The sequence below is a fragment of the Suricata suricatta genome, chromosome 11 (assembly GCF_006229205.1).
Source record: "Suricata suricatta isolate VVHF042 chromosome 11, meerkat_22Aug2017_6uvM2_HiC, whole genome shotgun sequence".
NCBI lineage: Eukaryota > Metazoa > Chordata > Mammalia > Carnivora > Herpestidae > Suricata > Suricata suricatta.
This window is the reverse complement of record NC_043710.1, coordinates 102,180,966-102,200,539: the sequence shown is the minus strand read 5'-3', so window position 1 is coordinate 102,200,539 and position 19,574 is coordinate 102,180,966. Positions and strand designations below refer to the sequence as shown.

At 41.0% G+C, this 19,574-nt stretch overlaps 1 long non-coding RNA gene across 1 annotated transcript in view; it reads right to left on the bottom strand.

Moving 5' to 3' along the window:
• LOC115271669 overlaps window positions 1-19,574 on the bottom strand; it is a 154,024-nt gene that overhangs the window by 183 nt on the left and 134,267 nt on the right. Inside the window, exon 8 of the long non-coding RNA XR_003900048.1 lies at window positions 7,490-7,669. This is a non-coding gene — a long non-coding RNA (uncharacterized LOC115271669). The remainder of the gene's footprint in view (window positions 1-7,489; window positions 7,670-19,574) is intronic.

Below are 19,574 nucleotides of genomic sequence, written 5' to 3'. Positions count from 1 at the left end.
AAATTTATATAGTTGGTTGTCCCTGTTTTTTTAACTAAAATTCCTCTCTGAGGCTGACTTATTCATGAAACCATTTACACGTACTCACTATGAAGCTCACAGGGGTGGGCTCCACGGTAGGTAGTGTGGGTCTTTCTCTAGGAAGCAGAGAGGCTTACTTAACCAGACAAGCCCAAGGGATGAAGCTCGGAGCTGGTATCCAGTCTCTGTCCCAAGTGTGTCCTTGTGGACAGGACGTGTAGGGTGAAATGGGAGGTAGGGTTGACCATGCCTAGAGCAGAGCAACTGTTCTCGGTTCAGCAGTCTGGAGACTTTGGAAGACAGACGGCGCCCCAGGCTACCATCTTGGAGGTTCTGATTCCACAGAGAAGGGTTGGATCCCAGGAATTGGCATTCTTAATGAGAACCTCAAGTAATTCTTTTCATCAAGTTCAGGAAAACACTTCACTTTGAAACACCTCCTTTCTTCCTTCTTTATTCCTATTAAATTTCTTTAAAATCACAAAATTATCATGATTGCCACCATCAGGGAAGCAGTTGCTTTCTGAAGGCTTGCCCGAGTTGCTGCCCTCACATCCACTATCCATCTTATACACCATCGCCACCTGACTCTTCTGAACACCCAGCCTCATCACTATTTTCCTGCTCAAAGAACATCACGGCTGTTCTGCTGCCTGTAGAATTACAGCCAGATTCCTCAGCCTGGAACTTAAGGAGTCTATAGATTGGTCCTAACCCGTCTTTTCAAATCCTTTCTCATCCAGTTCCTTCATACAGCCTAGGATTCCGCCACATGTGGCCGTTTCTTTGTCTCAATACACATTCTTTAATGTCCTGACTTTTTGCCTTGGTTTATGCTGTTTGCTCTGGGTTTCTATGGACGTCCATACCCTCTCTACCTTTCAGGGGCCAGCTCAAAAGTTACCTCCTCTCTGAAGTGGGACCTCATTTTATCAGTCAGAATAAGAATTTATTGACTGTTAACTGCATGTCAGGCATTGTGCTGAGCTCGTCATATATATTGGCTCATTTAATTCTCAAAATAATTTATGAGGGAAGTTTCCCTCCTCTGGACATATAGTACAGTAGCTTCTCACATTTTGGAGTTGATATTTGTGAATTAACCCACTCACTTTTATCCCTAATCCTATAACAAACACTCATGGCTCATTCTGGTTCATTTTCAAACATGTACACAGTGGTGAAATATTCACATCACTTGACACACACCTTCCAGCTGAGGTCAAACAAGGTGACACTGCCTTCTTGTTTCAGCTTTCATGCTATAAATAAGTGTCCTCTACTCAGTCTGTTTAGTGACATGCATTTTTTGGGCACTTTTTGTGCTTTTTTGTTAGCAAATGTGCTGTTTAAAATGGCCCCAAGAGTGGAGCCTGGCTGGCTCAGTTGGTTGAGTGCCTAACTCTTGACTTTGGCTCAGATCATGATTTCATGGTTTATGAGATCGAGCCCTGTGTTGGGTCTGGGCTGACAGCATGGAACCTACTTGGGATTCTCTCTTTCTCTCCCTCTCTGCCCCTCACCCTCTTTCACTCTCTCTCTCTCAAAATAAAAATTAAGATTAAAAAAAAGAGAAAGAGAAAATACATGTAAGTATTATACAAGAAACAGGTAATGTGGAAGAAAAGGTTTTCAAAGCCGATGAACCCGGCTTGTTGGTTTGTTTTATAAGAAAGTTGGCAAACGAATCTACGTGATGCAGGTGTGTTTCAGCTGATAAAAACGTGATCTGAACCTCATCCTTATTTCCTCTAGGAGCCATAGATAGTGCAGTATTTGCTAATTCAGTGTCTACCGTGGCTTTATAGGACGTACCTGCTGCAGATAGTGAGAACTGACTGATTCTCTACCTTGTATCACAGATATTACACTGGGTGTCACTCCCGACCCCCATCGCCAATACTATTTTAGAAACTTCCTGAGGGGAGGACCCTGTCAGCATTCTTCCAGCAACAGTTTTTGAGGGTCTGCTATGAGACAGAAAGGCACCGGAAGCTGGATGTGACTCATTCAGCGACTACATCCAATTCACAGTCTAAGCATTCAGTGACTGGATCTGCCATTTAAATTTCTTGTAAGGTATGCTCTCCCCTTGAGTAAGCCTTTGCCTCTTGGAAACTCAGATTCTCTGTCTCTGTCTCTATGTCTAATCTCTATTTCCTTATCTTCCTGAAGACCTGTAATAATGTGTGGTTTTTGAAAACAACAACAACACCACAAAACATTGGTTTACATTTTCTACCACTGACAAGAGAAACGTAGCCTTTCTTAGGTCTGGAAGAGGAGAATTGTACAGGCTCTGCCCTGCAAAGCTGCCAGCTCATGGAATAAGAAGGCAGCAGGGCAAGGGCAGAGCCCCTGACGCTGTGGTCACGCCGCCAGAGAACCGGCCACGCAGCCCGTCCCAGACAGCAAGGCTCCGATGCAAAATCCACACGCTGCGCTGCGCAGAGTACGGAAGGCACCTGCAGGCCTGGGCGAGCAGCCCCGGGACTCTCGCTCCAGCCGGACTTGGCTTTGCTACACCGGCCCTAACGCATAACTGTGGTTTGGATCAAGACTTTATGGGCAAATAACAAATGAATCACTTTCTTTCCCTTTCCTATTTTGGCAAGAGTTGAAAATAATTAGTGATCTATTCAACAATTCCAAATACCTCTGCTAGTCTGTTTGGAAGAAGACTTTAATATATTTGCTAGAAGAACTCTGGCTGATGTCCAATGAAGGCTGCATTTCTAAGCCATTTCTTTTATCTTTTAAAGGAGGCCATTGCCCAGAAACATCAATTTTAGGGGACAAAGGGGAATGAGAATGAAATGGAACCCGGGGTTGCTTTTAGGATTTTTCTTCTCAGCCTTCCCTCTTATGCATTTAAGCTTACATACCCAGACCTCCGACCTGACTCCTGGACCTGCCAGATTCTTCGCTTCCGTGACCTCTCTGTTCTCCTTATTTCCAGGCTGCTGGACAGGCCCTCTGCGGCTGCCCCCACCCCTGGGGCCAGGAAAAAGACCACCAATTAGGAGCCTGCCCTGCTCTACTGTTGCAGTGTATGCTTCAAAGTTGAAATATGACCTGGCCCCGGATCTGGAGGAATTTATTGTCCAGCAGGGAAAAGACACATGAAGTGACTGTAATGCTTTGCAATGTGTTGCGGAATCTGTGAAACAGCGAGTGGGTGAACGCTTCATCCCACTTGGAAGAAAATCTCAGGCTGCCCACAAACGCCTCCTTCTCCTGGGCTTTGGGTTGCCTCTCAGGAATCTCCTTCTCCCTCTCTTTGGTACTTTCCAGGTTTGGCTCTTGGAAGGACCCTCCGCTTCTGCTCCATTTCTCTCCGTCCCCGTTGGCTTCGCTGAAGTACATTCCGAAGCCATATGTCAAATTGATTCTTCCCTTTTGTAAAGTTGGCCCTATTCTCTCATGGCTCTAGGCTAGGATCAGGCCCCCTGCCGCTTGGGACCTCATTTGCTGCAAATTTGTTTGCTTCCCACATATAATCTCATCTCCTCAAAAGGATCATCAACTCCTGAGGCAAGACTGTGGCAGTTCTTTCCTTAATATCTCTCTCACAAAAACCAATGTAATTTTGAGGCCATAGAATCTGTTCCTCAATAGTTTTTGATTTTGTCACTATGGCCTCAGCATTCACATGCTTATTCAGACCTATGGAATCTGATGGAAGCCACTAATGCTAAGAGGGGTGGTCTGGGGAGATTTTTCAACCAGAAATTATTTTGTTTGTGTGTTTCAAGTCTTCTTATTTTTCATCTGACCCTGTAAAAATACCTCTTGGTTTTAGAAAATAAACCGCCTAATTTCACACCCCCTGGTGGTTTATATACTGTGTCCACTTTGAGCAGACCTTCAAAACTAATGTGGCCTTCATCATCGACTGACACAGAAGAAATGGAATTATGACTTTCCCCAACCTTTGATATTCTAAGTCAGGATCTTGAAAGATGGAGGAAAGCTCACAGAGTTCAAAATGTTGATCCGTTTTGTCTGACTTTGGCCTCTGAGGAAAAGACGTAGGATTTGCATAATCTTTCAAAAATATTTCCCTACGTTGGGTGCCTTCTGAGCTCAGGGGTCTCATTATTCCCTTCAAGGGTTCCTGTGACCTGTCAATTAACTAAAAGCTTTTTTTCTGTACCCTGCAGATCCTTGTGTTTCTCTGCTCACTATCTTTGTGTTTTTTCCATCCCTCTGTGTGTTTGAGCTGCGTTCTGATTTTTCCCTATTCATTGGCACCCCATAAAGATATGGACAGGTCATATTAAAATTAGAGCTATTTGATTTTTTTTCATGGTTGTAATGAAAGGTTTGGTGAAGAAAAGGAATAAAATTACCGCTTTCAATACTGTGCTCCCTGTTGGTAATTCCAAAAGCATATGGATTGTACATTCTTTTCACCCAGTAAGAGAGAAAAAGTTTCTTTTGTATATAATCCTTAATTAACTTTTTTTCTGTGAATAGGGTCCCTTAATAAAATATAGGATGGTTCATCACCCACGTTTTATATATTTCTCTATTGTTGGATTCCTTCTCAACTCAACCACGATGTTCTTTTTCTACGTTTCTCCTTAAGCTAATTCTCTTATGTGAAAACTTCCCAGGTGCCTCTAAAATGGTATTTTCAAGTGCATTGCTTCATCCTCCCCTGTTTTCACCTGGAGAGCAAGGAGTATTATTTTTGGAGCCAAACCCAAGGCTTCACTGCTGTTCTAAGGGAGATACCCTCCACTTCCTCCAGAATTTATTTTAAGAGGATAAAATCGACTTTGTTACAGAGTAAGGAAGCATTTTCTAACCTATTCCTGGGTATTCTCGTTCTGTAAGGCGCTTCACAAGTAAAGATTCTGTGGTCATATAAGTTTGCACACATGGCGTACATACTGATTCCATCCCCTTCTGGGAGATTTCCAGTGCATATGTTGGAATATATTAAATATATTAAAACCTCTGAGAAATCCTGCCTTTGACAAACCTGTTTACTCTTGTCTCCCTGTCATTTCCTGAACTATTCGGTCACCAAGCCCCGTTCATTCTTGCAACATGTTTTATCGCTCGGTACGTCTGACTTTGGGAGATGCTGGGAAAGGAATTATGGAATAGCTTGCTCAGCCTGGAGAAATCACAGGAATGCACTGGTGGATTCCTGCATCTGGTCTTTCAGGTCCTATTTGTTTTATCGGTGAAATGCAATCTTCATGGAGGCAAGGGCTTTTATCTGTTTTCATCATTTCACTGCTGAATCTCCAGGGCGATGACGGGACCTGACATGAGTTTGCACTCAGTAACCATTTGTTAACTGGGAGAATCCATGCATCCCTGGGTCACCCTGGATGCCATGACTTTCTTAGCTCCATCTCGGGGATGACCCTACTTTCAGACCAAAACTGCACTTTTACCAGTTATCTGAATTGTTTAACCAGTTTTAACATTCAGAGCTTCTAGAATTCTCCATCTTTTGCAGTTGTGTGGCACACATTTGTCCTATTCATAGCTCCCCATCATATTTTGACAAGTCTTTCTGTGTATTTGCGGAAATTCTTTTGTTATAAGTTTTGCTTCTGAATCTAGCAGTCAGCACTCACATTTCTAGGCTTTTCTGCAGGAAGATGCATGACAAATATGAGAGCAGAGTGTTGGGAAGAACAGGCCTTGTTAGGGACCAAGTGGTGCAGCTGAGGTCAGCTTCCGTGCAGAGAGGAGTGGTGGCGGGGCCTCCAGTCAGGCAGTGTGGACCGGCGTGGGGTGGCAGGCCAGTTCTGCAGGGTGGTCTGAGCCTTGTTCCTGGGAGCTCAGCTGGGAGCCTGGTCTTCCAGGACCCAGCGTTTCGTGCATCCTACTATGTTTAAATGTCCCTGCTAAACACGAGACTACTCCACATTTCCACAGGTTTCAAATTCCCATTTCAGAAGACTGTTGTTTTCTTTTTCTTTACATTTTTTTCTTTTATTAGTTTTTAATTTAAGCATTTTAATTCCAGTGTAGTTAATATCCAGTGTGAGATTAGCTTCGGGTGTACAAGACAGCGATTTAACACCTCCGTGCGTTCCTCAGGCTCTCATCATCATAAGCCTCCTCTTAATCTCCTTCCCCCCAGTTTCACCCATTCCCCCCACTGACCTCCTCTCTGGTAACTACTGGTTTGTTCCCTATAGTTAAGAGTCTGTTTCTTCATTTGTCTCTCTCTCTTTTTCCTTTGTTCATTTGTTTTGTTTCTTCAATTCCACATATGAGTGAAATCACATGGTGTTTGTCTTTCTCTGACTTACTTTGCTGAGCATAATACATCTAGATTCATCCATGTTGTTGCAATGGCAACATTTAATTATTTTTATGGATGAATAATATTCCATTATATATATACATACATACATACATATATATATATATATATATATATATAATATATATATACAATCACTCCTTCCTTGTCCATTCATCTACTGATTGGGCTGCTTCCATACTCTGGCCATTGTAAATGATGTTATAATCAACATAGGGGTGCATCTATCCCTTCTAATTAGTGTTTTTGTATTTGGGTAAATACTGAGCAGTGGGATTGCTGGACCGTGGGGTAGTTCTATACTTTTAATACTGTTTTGCACCAATTTGCTTTCCCACAGGCTTTTGCATGAGGGTTCCTTTCTTCCACATCCTCACCACTTGTTTTTTCCTAAGTTTTTTATTTTAGTCATTCTGACAGGCATGAGGTGATACCTCATTGTAGTTTTTTAAAATTTAAATTCAAGTTAGAGTGTAGGACTGGTTTCAGGAGTAGAGGCCAGTGATTCATCACTTACATATGACCCCCAGTGCTCATCCCAGCGAGGGCCCGCCTTAGTGCCCATTGCCCGTTTAGCCCATCTGCCATCCATCTCTCCTCCAGCAACCCTCAGCTGGTTCTCTAGGATTAAGAGTCTCTTATGATTTGTCTCCCTGTTTTTATCTTATTTTACATTTCCTTCCCTTCCTCTCTGTTCATTTATTTTGTTTCTTAAATTCCATATATGAATAAAATCATATATTTGTCTTCCTCTGACTTACTTATTTTGCTTAGCACAATACATTCAAGTTCTATCCACATTGTTGCAAATGCCAAGATTTCATTCTTTTTGACTGCCAATTAGTATTCCATCTCACACACACACACACACACACACACACCCCACATCTTCTTTTTCCATTCACCAGTTGATGGACCTTTGGGCTTTTTCCATAATTTGGCTATTGCTGATATCATTGTGGCTTTGATTTGCGTGTCCTTGATGATGAGTGATGTTGAGCATCTTTCATGTGTCTCTTGGCCATCTGTATGTATTTTTAGAAGATTTTTTCCTTATTGCTAAAGATTTCTATACTTTATAGCTGCCAGTACCATTTTTCTTATTTCATTTACCTTTTTTAATTAATTCTATATGCACACAAACATTTCTCCTTTGCCTCTTGGTCTTACCTGTTTTTCTGGGTTTTGATCAGACCATGTATAGAATTCTCCCCTTCTGAAGGCCAATGTCTAGGATTTGCTTTTTTACAACGAGTCTTGTAAATGATTTCTTTCCATGCCTCTCTCGTACTCCAGAGATTCTTCTTCACCGAAGTGGTCATGCTTAGGAACTATAGGATTCGGTTTCTCCTTAGGTAGAATCAGTAAGTTAAATTTTAGTAATTTTGGTCACTATCACAATCATTTGATCTACCAAACACAATTGGGGAGGGAATAGGGAGATAAGATTAAGTTTGGCTGCTAATAAGAAAGATCCAAAGTAAAAGTAATTAAAATAGATCAGATATGTGTTTTTCCTCTTAAAAGAGAAGTCTAGAAGGAGGCTAATAAGGTAATAAGTATGGTGATTCCATGGCCACTGGGGACCCAGTCTCCTTCTTTCTGCTCTACTGCCCTCAGTAAATGGCTTTCATCTTCAGGTCAACCTGATTCTCACAAATTGGTTGAATAGCTACAGCATTGCCTCCCCACCCCCCCACCATTCTGCCTCCCATGAGTCCATTCCCTTTCCAAGAAATCACACACCATGACTTCCGCCCATATCTCATCATCCATTTATATCTGTAAGGGATGCTTAGAAATTTAGTTTTATACTTGGGAAAATTGCCACACCCAGTGATGTAGGTCTCTGCTTTCATGCAAAGGAAGAAGGGAATATGTATTAGGAAGACAACTAACAGTCTCTGCTCTGAAGATTAAAAAAAATTTTTTTACTGTTTTTGGGGTAATTTTTTGTTTTTCTGGGTTTTTTTTTAATTTTTACTGTTGTTTTACAAAAGATACAGTTGACTCTAAGTCAAAATGAAAAATGTTGTGAAGATGTCTCATAAAACATATCTGTTATAGGAAACAATCATGGCTCAATTCTTTGTACTCAGAGGAATGTCCAGAAATTTGTGTGGTCTCATGGGCCAGAAGATGGGCACAAATTACCTGCAATCACAGTCACTGTGAGCCATGTTGTCCTCTAGGACATGCTTGCTTTGTTAGTATAACTTCTGATACGCGTTTAAAAGACATCACAGGATTCAAAGCATGTTCCAAATGGAGCATTTTAATAATCTCCATCATAATTAAATCTTGAGCACAAGAATTAGGCATTTTGAGCTTTTATAAAAGATTTACAACTTTGAGCACAAAACAGAGTTAGTTTTCTCTGGCTTCATTATAAAAACCAAATCATAGCCACCGTCACAGAAAATCGTGTTGTTATTTCTTCTCGTTCCCGGGTAGATAATGGGAGGTTGGGTCAGGATGATCTAATTCAGAGCAGGATCTGCTCAAGATAAAGACACACGATGCAGAGAAGAAATAGTCTGTGCTGATGTTGCCCGGATAAGCCATGTTGGCATGAGCCTTTTTTTTTTTTTGCCATTTTTAAAGTGACAGGTATAAAGCTTAAGTCAAAAATCCAGTAATAATTAATACCTCTGTGATATAATTACCTGTTGTATAAAACTCTACTCATTTGTAATCTACCAAAAGTTAGCTTTGAATCCTTCATGGTACCCAGATATCCAAGAGTCAAGCCATTTTTTTCAGGGTTATTTATTTGAACTCATAACAAAGAATTCAGACTTCTGAAAAATGCTGTATAACCCTTGCCGTTTTCCCTCCTTCCTCCCACATGCTTGTAACAAACAACTGTTTCTGCTCAGCCAGTGTGATATATCCATAACCACCCTCCCCATCCCTTCCTCTTGCATGCTGCTGTGTGAACGGAGGATGCAGGGGACGCCTGGGTGGCTCAGTTGGTTATGCAACCAACTCCGGCTCAGGCCATGATGTCGTGGTCCATGGGTTCGAGCCCCGTGTCAGATTCTGTGCTGGCGGCTCCGAGCCTGGAGCCTGCTTTGGATTCTGTTGTCTCCTTCTCTCTCAGCTCCTCCCCCATCCCTGCCACTCATACTCTCTCTCAAAAATTAATAAACATTAAAAAACATTGAAAAAAGGAGGATGCAGTGATGACTGCTTTATAAACCACTGAGGAGAACTCTGGCTTTTACCAAAATGGGGAAAAGCAGATATCATTCAGCGGGGCATGATCTGGGCCCCATTTTGCAGAGAAGTGGAAACACAGTAGCACCATACTGTGGGAGAACGCAAGTTGCCAAGGAAACCGGTGATTATCAGCTGGATTAGTGCTGGGTGCACCGAGGTGTGCGCTGGGGCCTGAGTTGACACGGAAGAGCCCGGGTCCTGCAGTGACCCCTGTCTTCCCACACAGTCCTGTGACAGGGCTGCCAACAGGAGCCCTTCCTCTGGTCTCACTCAGTCAGATGTTTTATCAGCCCCAGAGCCCTGCGCCTCTTGCAGGAATTCAAAGAACATCCCGAGTGCAAAGAAGCGGAACACTCAGGCCTGGCGAATTTTCCACTGAAGCCCAGGCAAGGCTCGGCTGCGGTGGGGAACTGTCCAGTTCTCCAGGCTGTCAGACGGGGCTGAGAAGCCTCTCCGTGTGGTTTGGAGGCCTCCCAGCAGGGGTGGAGATGGCTGCTCAGAGAGAGATGGACTGCAGGCAGGGCACCGCCAGTGCGTACAGGAGACACACCAGGGCATCCCTGGGCCCCTGGCCACAAAGAGAAGGACAGAGGAGAAGATGTAGCTCCAACTCCGTGTCAGCATAAAGCAGGCTTATGACCACTGATGCCATCGGTCACCCACCTGACAAACCAGACCCTACGTGCTTTATGGATCTGCCTTGGCAAACTCTATTCAAGCTATTTTATCCTTCTATCATCTTTCTAATTTGCAACGAAACAGATGCAATGAAAACGTAAACAAGAGGTGCTATCAGGCACGTTAAATGGAGAGAAGCCATTCCCCAGACAGTTTAATGAGGAACATAAAAGAGTAACCAAAGTCTTTTATAGCATGTACTTTTTCAAAGATTTTACTTGGAGTCAGTCATCTGACGCATACGTCAAGCTAGACAGTGACTATTTGTTTTGAATTAAAATTAATTTGTCTATTTATCCAAACTCTAAATTATCAGGGGGGAAGGGGGACATGGAGCTTAAATCACCCTCCAGTTTTGAAGGGAAGTGTATACTGTTTACTCATGAAGCCCTTTTAGCAAGTCCTCCACAGGCGTTTCAACTCTTGAAATGACGTAAAGTGCAGGTTGAAGCAGAGTAGAAACTCTGAGCTGAAGTTCTGGGACTGACCTTTTGTTTTTGTCTTCTTGACCTTAGATACTGACTTCGTACAATGAACAGCCTCGTGATGGGGAAAACTAACTCGAGTAGACTGATGAAATGTTTGGAGGAGCAAGATCCTTGAAACGTAAAGTATTTCAGAATGTGGAAGATCAGGAAGAAATCTGCGGTGTAGGACGGTAGATTACAACGGCTTGGGAGCTCTGATAAAACAGGGATGACACGGTCAACACTATACTTCTCCTTTTCTGTAAGAAAGGGGGAGTGTCTGGAACACAGTAGGTGCTCAATACATGGTTGTTGAAAGGCTGAATGAGGGAAACTCTTTCTTCAGTGCAAGATTGTTGGTATCATACAGAGAATTACACACGATGGCACACATGAACTGCCGGCACATACACGCTATGCCATGCCATACATCCTATGCCATGTCGTTCTCACAACATCCTTGGGAATGAGTGGGTCAAGTGCCGTGACTATCCCCATTTGTGGACGCAACTTGGAGTTTGCAGAGACTTGCTCAGTTGTGGTCAGTGGCAAGGCTGAGCCACTGCTCAAGTTAGACAGTTCTAAATTCTGCGTGTTTTGTCACTTTTGATTCCTACCGTGTGTGTGTGTGTGTGTGTGTGTGTGTGTGTGTGTGTGCGCGCGCGCGCGCATGTGCAGAGAAGCGCCCCAGTTCTCAGCAACTGCTCTAATTATGGTCTGAATGTTTATATTCTCCTCAAATTCATATGTTGAAGAGCTCATGCCTGAGCTGATGGTGGTGGGAGATGGGGCCTCTGGGAGGAGCCCAGGTCATGAAGGCGGGACCTTCACCAATAAGATTCGTGTCTTAATGAAACAGGCTCAAGAGAGTGCCCTTGCCCTTCTGCCATGTGAGGATATGGGAAGTCTGTGACTGAGAGAGGGGGCCCTCACCCAACCAAGAGCCTAGACCTTAGCTTCCAGGACTAAGAGAATGAAATTTCTGCTGTTTTTGAGCCTACCAGCCTGGGGCATTTGGTACCTGGCCTGAGAGGACAGGACAGCTGCTCGGTGCAAGCCAGTGTGGGGGCTGGCGTCGCCCACGAGATTATTTCATTTACATGTGTTCCCTTTTCCAGCTTCATCTTTGCCCCTCACACCATAATGTCCATTCTGTGTCGACATTACCTGTTCTGGAAGAGTCACTGAAAAACACGCCCTTTGAAAAGAGAAAGGGTTGGGATGCCTGAGTGGCTCAGTCGGTTAAGCGTCCGACTTCAGCTCAGGTCATGGTCTTGTGGTCCGTGGGTTTGAGCTGTGCTGACAGCTCGGAGCCTGGAGCCTGCTTTGGATTCTACATCTCCCTCTCTCTCTGCCCCTCCCCCAGTCTCTCTCTCTCTCTCTCTCTCTCTCTCTCTCTCTCTCAAAAATAATCATTAAAGTTTCATATTTTAACATATGCAATTATTTTCCATCCTTTACAATACAGTAGTTGCAATGACACTCAAAACAGAAAAGCAAAGTAAAAAAAAAAATAAATAAAAAAAAATAAAAGCAAAAAAAATTAAAAAACAGGATCCTGAATTAAATGAAAAAAAAAATAAAGTCGTGTATCAAGATAAAAAAAAATAATCATTAAAAAATTTTAAAAAAAAGAAAGGAGAAAGGGGGCTAAGAGAAGCCAGACAATAGTGTTTACTGCGAAGCTGTAGGTTGGCCGCCTTGTGTTGGAGAATTTTCTTAGGCCAAAACACCCAGCCCTGGCGTCTGTCCTCTCACACATGTGCACCGCATTTCAGAAGGACACGAGTGAGTTTAATAATACAAACACTCTGGCCTCCGCATCTGCCCTCCGCTCAGTGACGGGCTCTCTATTCTCCATGTGGAAAAGACCATTCGAACAACCAGCAGGACAAAGAGGCAGCAGGAGGTTCTTGGCAGAAGCAGCAGCCCAGAGAAGGAAAACAAACTCCCACACCAGGGAGATGTTGTTCCTGGACTTTAGAGAACACAGCTGAGACGAGGAGGTCCGGCTTTTAGCAGGGAGGGCCTCTTTCTGAGTGCGACCTTTCCCTATGGCGGGCGACCTTTGGAGACAATAGAGCGTCATCCCTGTTTTCAATTGGTGACTCCCCATCCCCCTTTCGTCCTTGCACATTTGTGTAAGACTTAAGATCTGCCGATATCTTATGCTCTTAACCTTTTCTGCAATCCAGAAGTTGACCACAGGGAGAATACGGTACCATTTTCTGTTTATGTGATGGATTGCGCCTGAGAACCATCTGTGCCTTGGAGAGAACTCAGCCATGTGTCTGACTCTGCCCACAGCAGCAAGGGCCCAAGGGCTGCCCGTCTTGGGGGTTCCTGCCTCTAGGGAGAAGGGTTGCAAAGAGCTGCTGAGTCCATTTTCAGGGACCTAGTACATAAAGGGGGGGCCTGAGCTCCCCTTTATGTTTGGCCCATGCAAACAGGGAGACGGGCTTTCGTGTACTAGGGAGGAGGACTGAACCGCATAACCCCCTTAGCCCTTAGTCCACATAGTCTTCTCCCTGGAGAAGCAGCCGAAGGTACTATCTGTCATCTAGGCTCCTTCTTTCCTTCACAGCATCCTGATTACAACAGACTGGATGAGACTCTGCACACAGCAGTCTAACAAGGGCTACCATAAACACCAGATGACAGAGACCTCATGACCTCCGAGGTAGCCAGGCTCCATCATGAATATCTATTGTGATCTTCTCTTAGGGAGTTATTTATTTGTTTTTGTAGTTTATTTATTTATTTTTTTAGTACAATTTATTGTCAAAGTTGACTAACATACAGTGTATACAGTGTGCTCTTGGCTTCTGGGGTAGATTCCCATGATCCATCGCTTACATACAACACCCAGTGCTCAACCCAACAGGTGCCCTCCTCAATGCCCCTCACCCATTTTCTTCTCCCCCACCTTGGGGTCCCTATCAACCCTCAGTTTTTTCTCTGTATTTAAGAGTCTCTTATGGTTTGCTTCTTTCTCTGTTTAGAACTATTTCTTCTCTTTCTTCCCCCATAGTCTTCTGTTCAGTTTCTTGAATTTCACATATGAGTGAAAACATATGATATCTGTCTTTCTCTGACTGACTTATTTCACTTAGCATAATACCCTCCAGTTCCATCCATGTTGTTGCAAATGGCAGGACCTACTCGTGGCCAAGTAGTATTCCATTGTGTACATAAACCACATCTTTATCCATTCATCTGCTGATGGACATTTGGGCTCTTTCCATAATTTGGCTATTGCTGAAAGTGCTGCTATGAATATTGGGGTACATGTGCCTCTATGAATCAGCACTCCTGTGTCCTTTCCATAAATCCCTTTAAAGGAGTTTTAATACCACACACACACACACACAACAGTGAAACAGAAAGGATAGGACAGGAGCAAGAGGACACAGAAACTGAGTCAAAGACTGCAAAGCCCCTGAAGCATGGAAGGAGGCGGCCTCTGACAAGATAAGCGGTCACCAGCGCCGCCACAGTACGCAGAGCAGTGATGAGCCACTCTCCTTTCCTGAGTGCATCTTCTTTACGAGCGGTGGTGAGGTATTGTTCACACGCAGTGGGCAACTTGCATTTAATGTGTAAAGTTCAACAAGCTTTGACACATGTGTGTACCTGTGAGGTCGTCATCATCACAGTCAAGATAGTAAACATGTCCATTTCTTCTAGAAGTTTCCTCTTGCCCTTTTGGAATCTTCCCTTCTGCCCTTCCCTGTCCTCTCTCATTCCCTAGCCAAGTCATCTGCCAGCACAAAGTAGTTGGCATTTTCCAGAATTTTATATTAGTGGGGCCATACCATGCATGGTCTTCTGATCTCTCATCTTTCCTGCAGGATAATTCTGAGGTTCATTCATGTTGTTGTGAGTACCAATAGTCATTCCTTCTTACTGCTGAGAGGTATACCATTGTATGAGTACGCCACAGCTTTGGTTTTTTAAGAAACAACGTGCTTTTTGGTGCACATTTAGGCCATTCCCAATTCTCTGCTATGACAAACAAAACTGCTCTGAACATTAAGTCTTCGTATCAATATGCTTCTTTGCTATTTGTATATCTTAATATCCCATGAGCCAAAGAAGAGGTAAAAGGGAAAAAGAGTATTTTGAACAAAATAAAAACAAAACTGCAACGTATTATAATTTGTGAGATGCTGATAAACTGTTACTTAGAGGGAAATTCATAGCAGTAAGCACCTATTAGAGAATCTCATGGCACTAAACATGTATAAGGGAAAAAAAGTTTTTTTAAATTTGTGACCTCAGTTTTCACATTACAAAACTCGAGGAGGAAAAGCAAATGAAACTAAAATACAGAGGAGATAGGAAATAAAAAAGAGTAGAATGAAAATCAATGACATTGAAAACAGAAAAATAATAAAGAAAATCAAGGAAAGCAAATGTTAGTTCTTTTAAATTGACCAAATATAACTGATGAAGTTCAAATCACATTGGTCAAGAATAAAAAAGAGAAAGTACAAATTACCAATATTAGGAAGGAGAGAGGTTTCATCAGTCACGATTCTACAGATATTAAAAAGATAATGAAGGAATATTATGAAAATTTTATGTCAATAAATTTGACCACTTCCATGAGAAGTCCCGACTTCATGAAAGATACAAACTCTCAAAGTTTATCCAAGAGCAAATAGGTAATCCCAATGGACTGTATCTATTAGAGAAATGAAATTTGAGGTTCAGAATTGTCCTATGCACACATACAAAATCTAGGCCCAAATGGCTTCACTGATGACTTACACCAAATATTTACAGAATCAATAATAGCAATTCTCTATAAAATCTTCAAGAAATTAAAAAGGAGGAAATATCTTCCAATTCATTCTATGAGGCTAGCCTAAAAACATTACAAGACAAAGTGTGAATATTACAAGAAAAGGGAAATACATAATCGAAAATTTTCATAACCAAATTTCATTAAATCAAATCCAACAATATACATGAAAAACAATATGTCATGACCAAGTGAGGCTTATCACAAGAATGCCAGGTTAATAAAACCTCTGAAAATCAATATAATTCACCATGACAGACTGACAAAAAAACTGATTCTCTTACTAGGAGCAAAAAAAGTATTGGATAAAATTTGAACATTTATTCCTCATAAAAACTCTCAGCCACTTAGGCCTAGAGGAAACCTTTCTCGATTTGATCAAGGACATCAGGAGTTAACATCATATTTAATGGTGAAATGTGAATACTTTTACTCTAAAATAAGGAACAAAGCAAGGATGTATGCTCTCACCAGTTCTGTTCAACATTGTACTGAAGGTTCTAGACATGTAATACAGCAAACAAGAGATATGAGGCATGCATTATAAAGCAAGAAATAAAACTGTCTTTGTTCATAGGTTTATGATCATCCATATGAAAAAATCTTATGTAATTTACAGGAAAGGTATGAGAACTTATAAATGAATGCATGATGTAAGATTAATATAAAAAATCAATTGTATTTCTTTATACTAACAATGAGCAATCAGAAACAAACAAAAAAACCCTACTATTTACAATCATATCAACATAGGAAATATTTAGAGGTCAAGCTACTAGAAAATGTGCAAGACTCATAACCGAATACCACATAACATTTCTGAGAGAAATGAAAAGCCTAAGGAAATGGAGATCGAGAGATTACATTTATAAACTGGAAGACTCAATGTCATTTAGATGTCGAGTCTCACCAAATTGATTTCTAGATTCAAACTATCCCAATCAAAATCCTTGCATATTTTTTGTGGACTCTGATTTTAAAAGGTGAAAGATTTATACGATCTGAAGAGAAACCAGAATATGGACTTTGATTTTAAAATGCCTTTTGAGGGGTGCCTGGGTGGCTCAGGTGGGCTCAGGTAATGATCTCATGGTTCATACGTTTGAGCCCTGCATCTGGCTCTGCACCCACAGGGCAGAGCCTCCTTGGGATTCTCTCTCTCTCCATCTCTCTGTGCCCTTCCCCCTGCTTGTGTTCTCTCTTTCTCTCAGATAAATAAATAAACTTAAAATTAAAAAAAATTCTTTTTGAAAAGCAATGGATCTAGAATAGCCAAATAACTATGAAAGGACAAAGGGAAAGCTGGAAGACTTACAGTACTGGCTTCAGGATTTATTATAAAGCTGCAGCATCCAAGATACTGTGGTATTAGCGCAAAGATACCAAGCTTCAATGTGTGTGCACCGAGTAACGGAGTTACAAAACAAATGACGATAATGCTGATAAAACTCAGTGGAAAAATAGGCAAATCTACAACCAGCTTTGGAGACTGCAACATTCTTTCAGTAACTGATAAAAAAAAAGTAGAAACTCAGAGGATATAAAAGAGAGCAGAAGAAGATAAATTAAGCAACCCGACCTAATTAACCTTTTTAGAACATCATGTGCGGTACCTACAGAACACTCATTCTCAAATGCATACAGAACATTCATCATTATAGACCATATGTGGAGCCTCAGCAAATTTTAAAAAGAAAGAAAAGAGGGCCACCTGGGTGGCTCAGTTGGTTAAGCATTCAACTTTGGTTCAGGTCATGATTTCGCAGTTCATGGGTTCGAGCCCCACATCAGGCTCTGTGGTGACAGCTCAGAGCCTGGAGACGGCTTGGATTCTGTATCTCCCTCTCTCTCTCTCTCCCCCTCCCTTGCATATGCTCTGTCTCTCTGTCTCTCAAAAATAAATAAATGTTAAAAAAATTAAGAAAAAGAAAGAAATCCTACACACTACAATAGAATTAAATTATAAATTGATAACAGAGATATCTAACTTATTTATAGCTCTCTAATTTACTTGGAAATTAAACAACACACTTATAGGTAACCTGTGGACAAAGGAAGAAACAAGAAAGAAAATTCAGAGGTATTTCATACTAAACATGAATGAAAACAGAAGATATAAAAAACTTGTGAGATGCCTCCAAAGCCGTGTGTAAGGGAAGTTTATAGCTTTAATACTTACACCAGAGAAGAAGAAATGATGAAATTTTCATTTTAAGAAGGTATGAAAAGAAGAACAGATTCAACCAAAGCAAAAAGAAATATAAATACATGAATCATAATCAAGTAAAATAAAAAATTAATAACAATAGAGAAAGCCAATGAAGCTAGAAGTTGGTTCTCTGAAAATTTCAGTAAAATTGATAAACACCAGGTAGACTTATCAAGAAAAAAAGAATATGCAAACTACCAATATAAGGGAGTAAGAAGTAAAACTACTATATACATTCAAAACTCTAATGCCTCATGGTGCCTGGGTGGCTCAGCTGGTTAAGTGTTCAGCTCTTGATTTGGCTCAGATCATGATCTCCAGGCTGCACTGATAGCCTGGAGCCTACCTGGAATTCTCTTTCTTTTTCTCTCTCTGCCCCTGCCCAGCTCTCTCTTTCTCTCTCTCTCAAAAGATAAACATTAAAAAAAATTTAAGTCCTTTACCTATAGAAAGCCCAGTTGGTTACATTGGTGAATTTGATGAAACTTTTAAGGAAAAATAATACAATCTTAAATAATTTCTTTTCAAAAAGTAGAAGAGGGGATAATATTTCCCAGTTTATTTTATGAGACCAGAATTACCTTGGTGCCAAAAGTAATGACATTACAAGAAAACTACAAACCATCTCCATCATGAATATATATGTGTGTCAAGTTCTTAGCAAATTTAATTCTGTGACACATAAAAGGGATAATACATCATGGCCCAACTGGTATTAATTTCCTAAATATAAGATTGGTCTAATTTTGAAAATCAGTATCAGTTAATGAAACTTACCACATTAAAACAAAGGGGGGGAGTGGCAAAAATTACACAGTCTCCACAGAGAAAAAAGTATTTGTCAAAATTTAACACCCATTTATTTAAAAAAAACCACACAACCCCCCCCCAAACAAACAAAAAACCCCAAAAATATCTCAGCAGACTGCAAATGAAAAGAAACTTTTTGGTCTGATAACGGGCATCTACAAAAAACCCTACAGCTAATATTATACTGGTGAAATCTGAAAATTTTCCCCATAAGATTAGAAATAAAGCAGAGGGAAGGGGGTGATGGTCATGGTGGGGGGCACTTGTGGGGAGAAGCACTGGGTGTTACATGGAAACCAATTTAAAAATAAACTATTAAAAAAAAAAAAGAAAGCAAGAAAGCAGAGATGTCCACTCTCGCTATTTCTACTTGACACCAGTAGGAGGTAAAAGGCATCAAAGAAAAAGTATAAGGTAAAGAAATAAAAGGCACATAGACTGAAAAAGGATGAAATACATATCTTTGTTCATGGACAACATGTTGTACACATAGTCATAAAATAATCTGCATAAAATCACTAGAACTAATAAATGAGTTCAGTTGGGTGGTATTTATATATATATATAAAGTCAATATATAAAAAGTAATTGCATTTCTATATACTTGCAATAACTTCTGTAAAATGAACTTGAATATCATTTAGAATAGCATGTAAAACCACAAAATACTTAGGATAAAATTAACAAAAGATGTGTAAAATCTTTATGCCGAGAAAAAACGAAAACAAAAATAAGGCTGAGAGAAACGAATGAGGATCTAAATCAAATGAAGACTTATACCATGATCATGGATTGGAAGAGTCAATATTGCTGAGATGATGATTCTCCTCAAATTAATCTACACACTCAACATGATTTGAGTCAAAACCGAGTAGGCTTTGTGTGTGTGTATATGTAGACATCAGCATGTAATTCCTAAAATGTATTTAGAAATTCGAAGAACGTAGAATAGCTACAATAATCTTTAAGAAGAGCTGAACTAGAAAGCTGAGTTATACAGACACAGTGTGCTGTTTAAAGATAGACAATGAAACACAATAAGGGTTCAGAAATAAAACTACA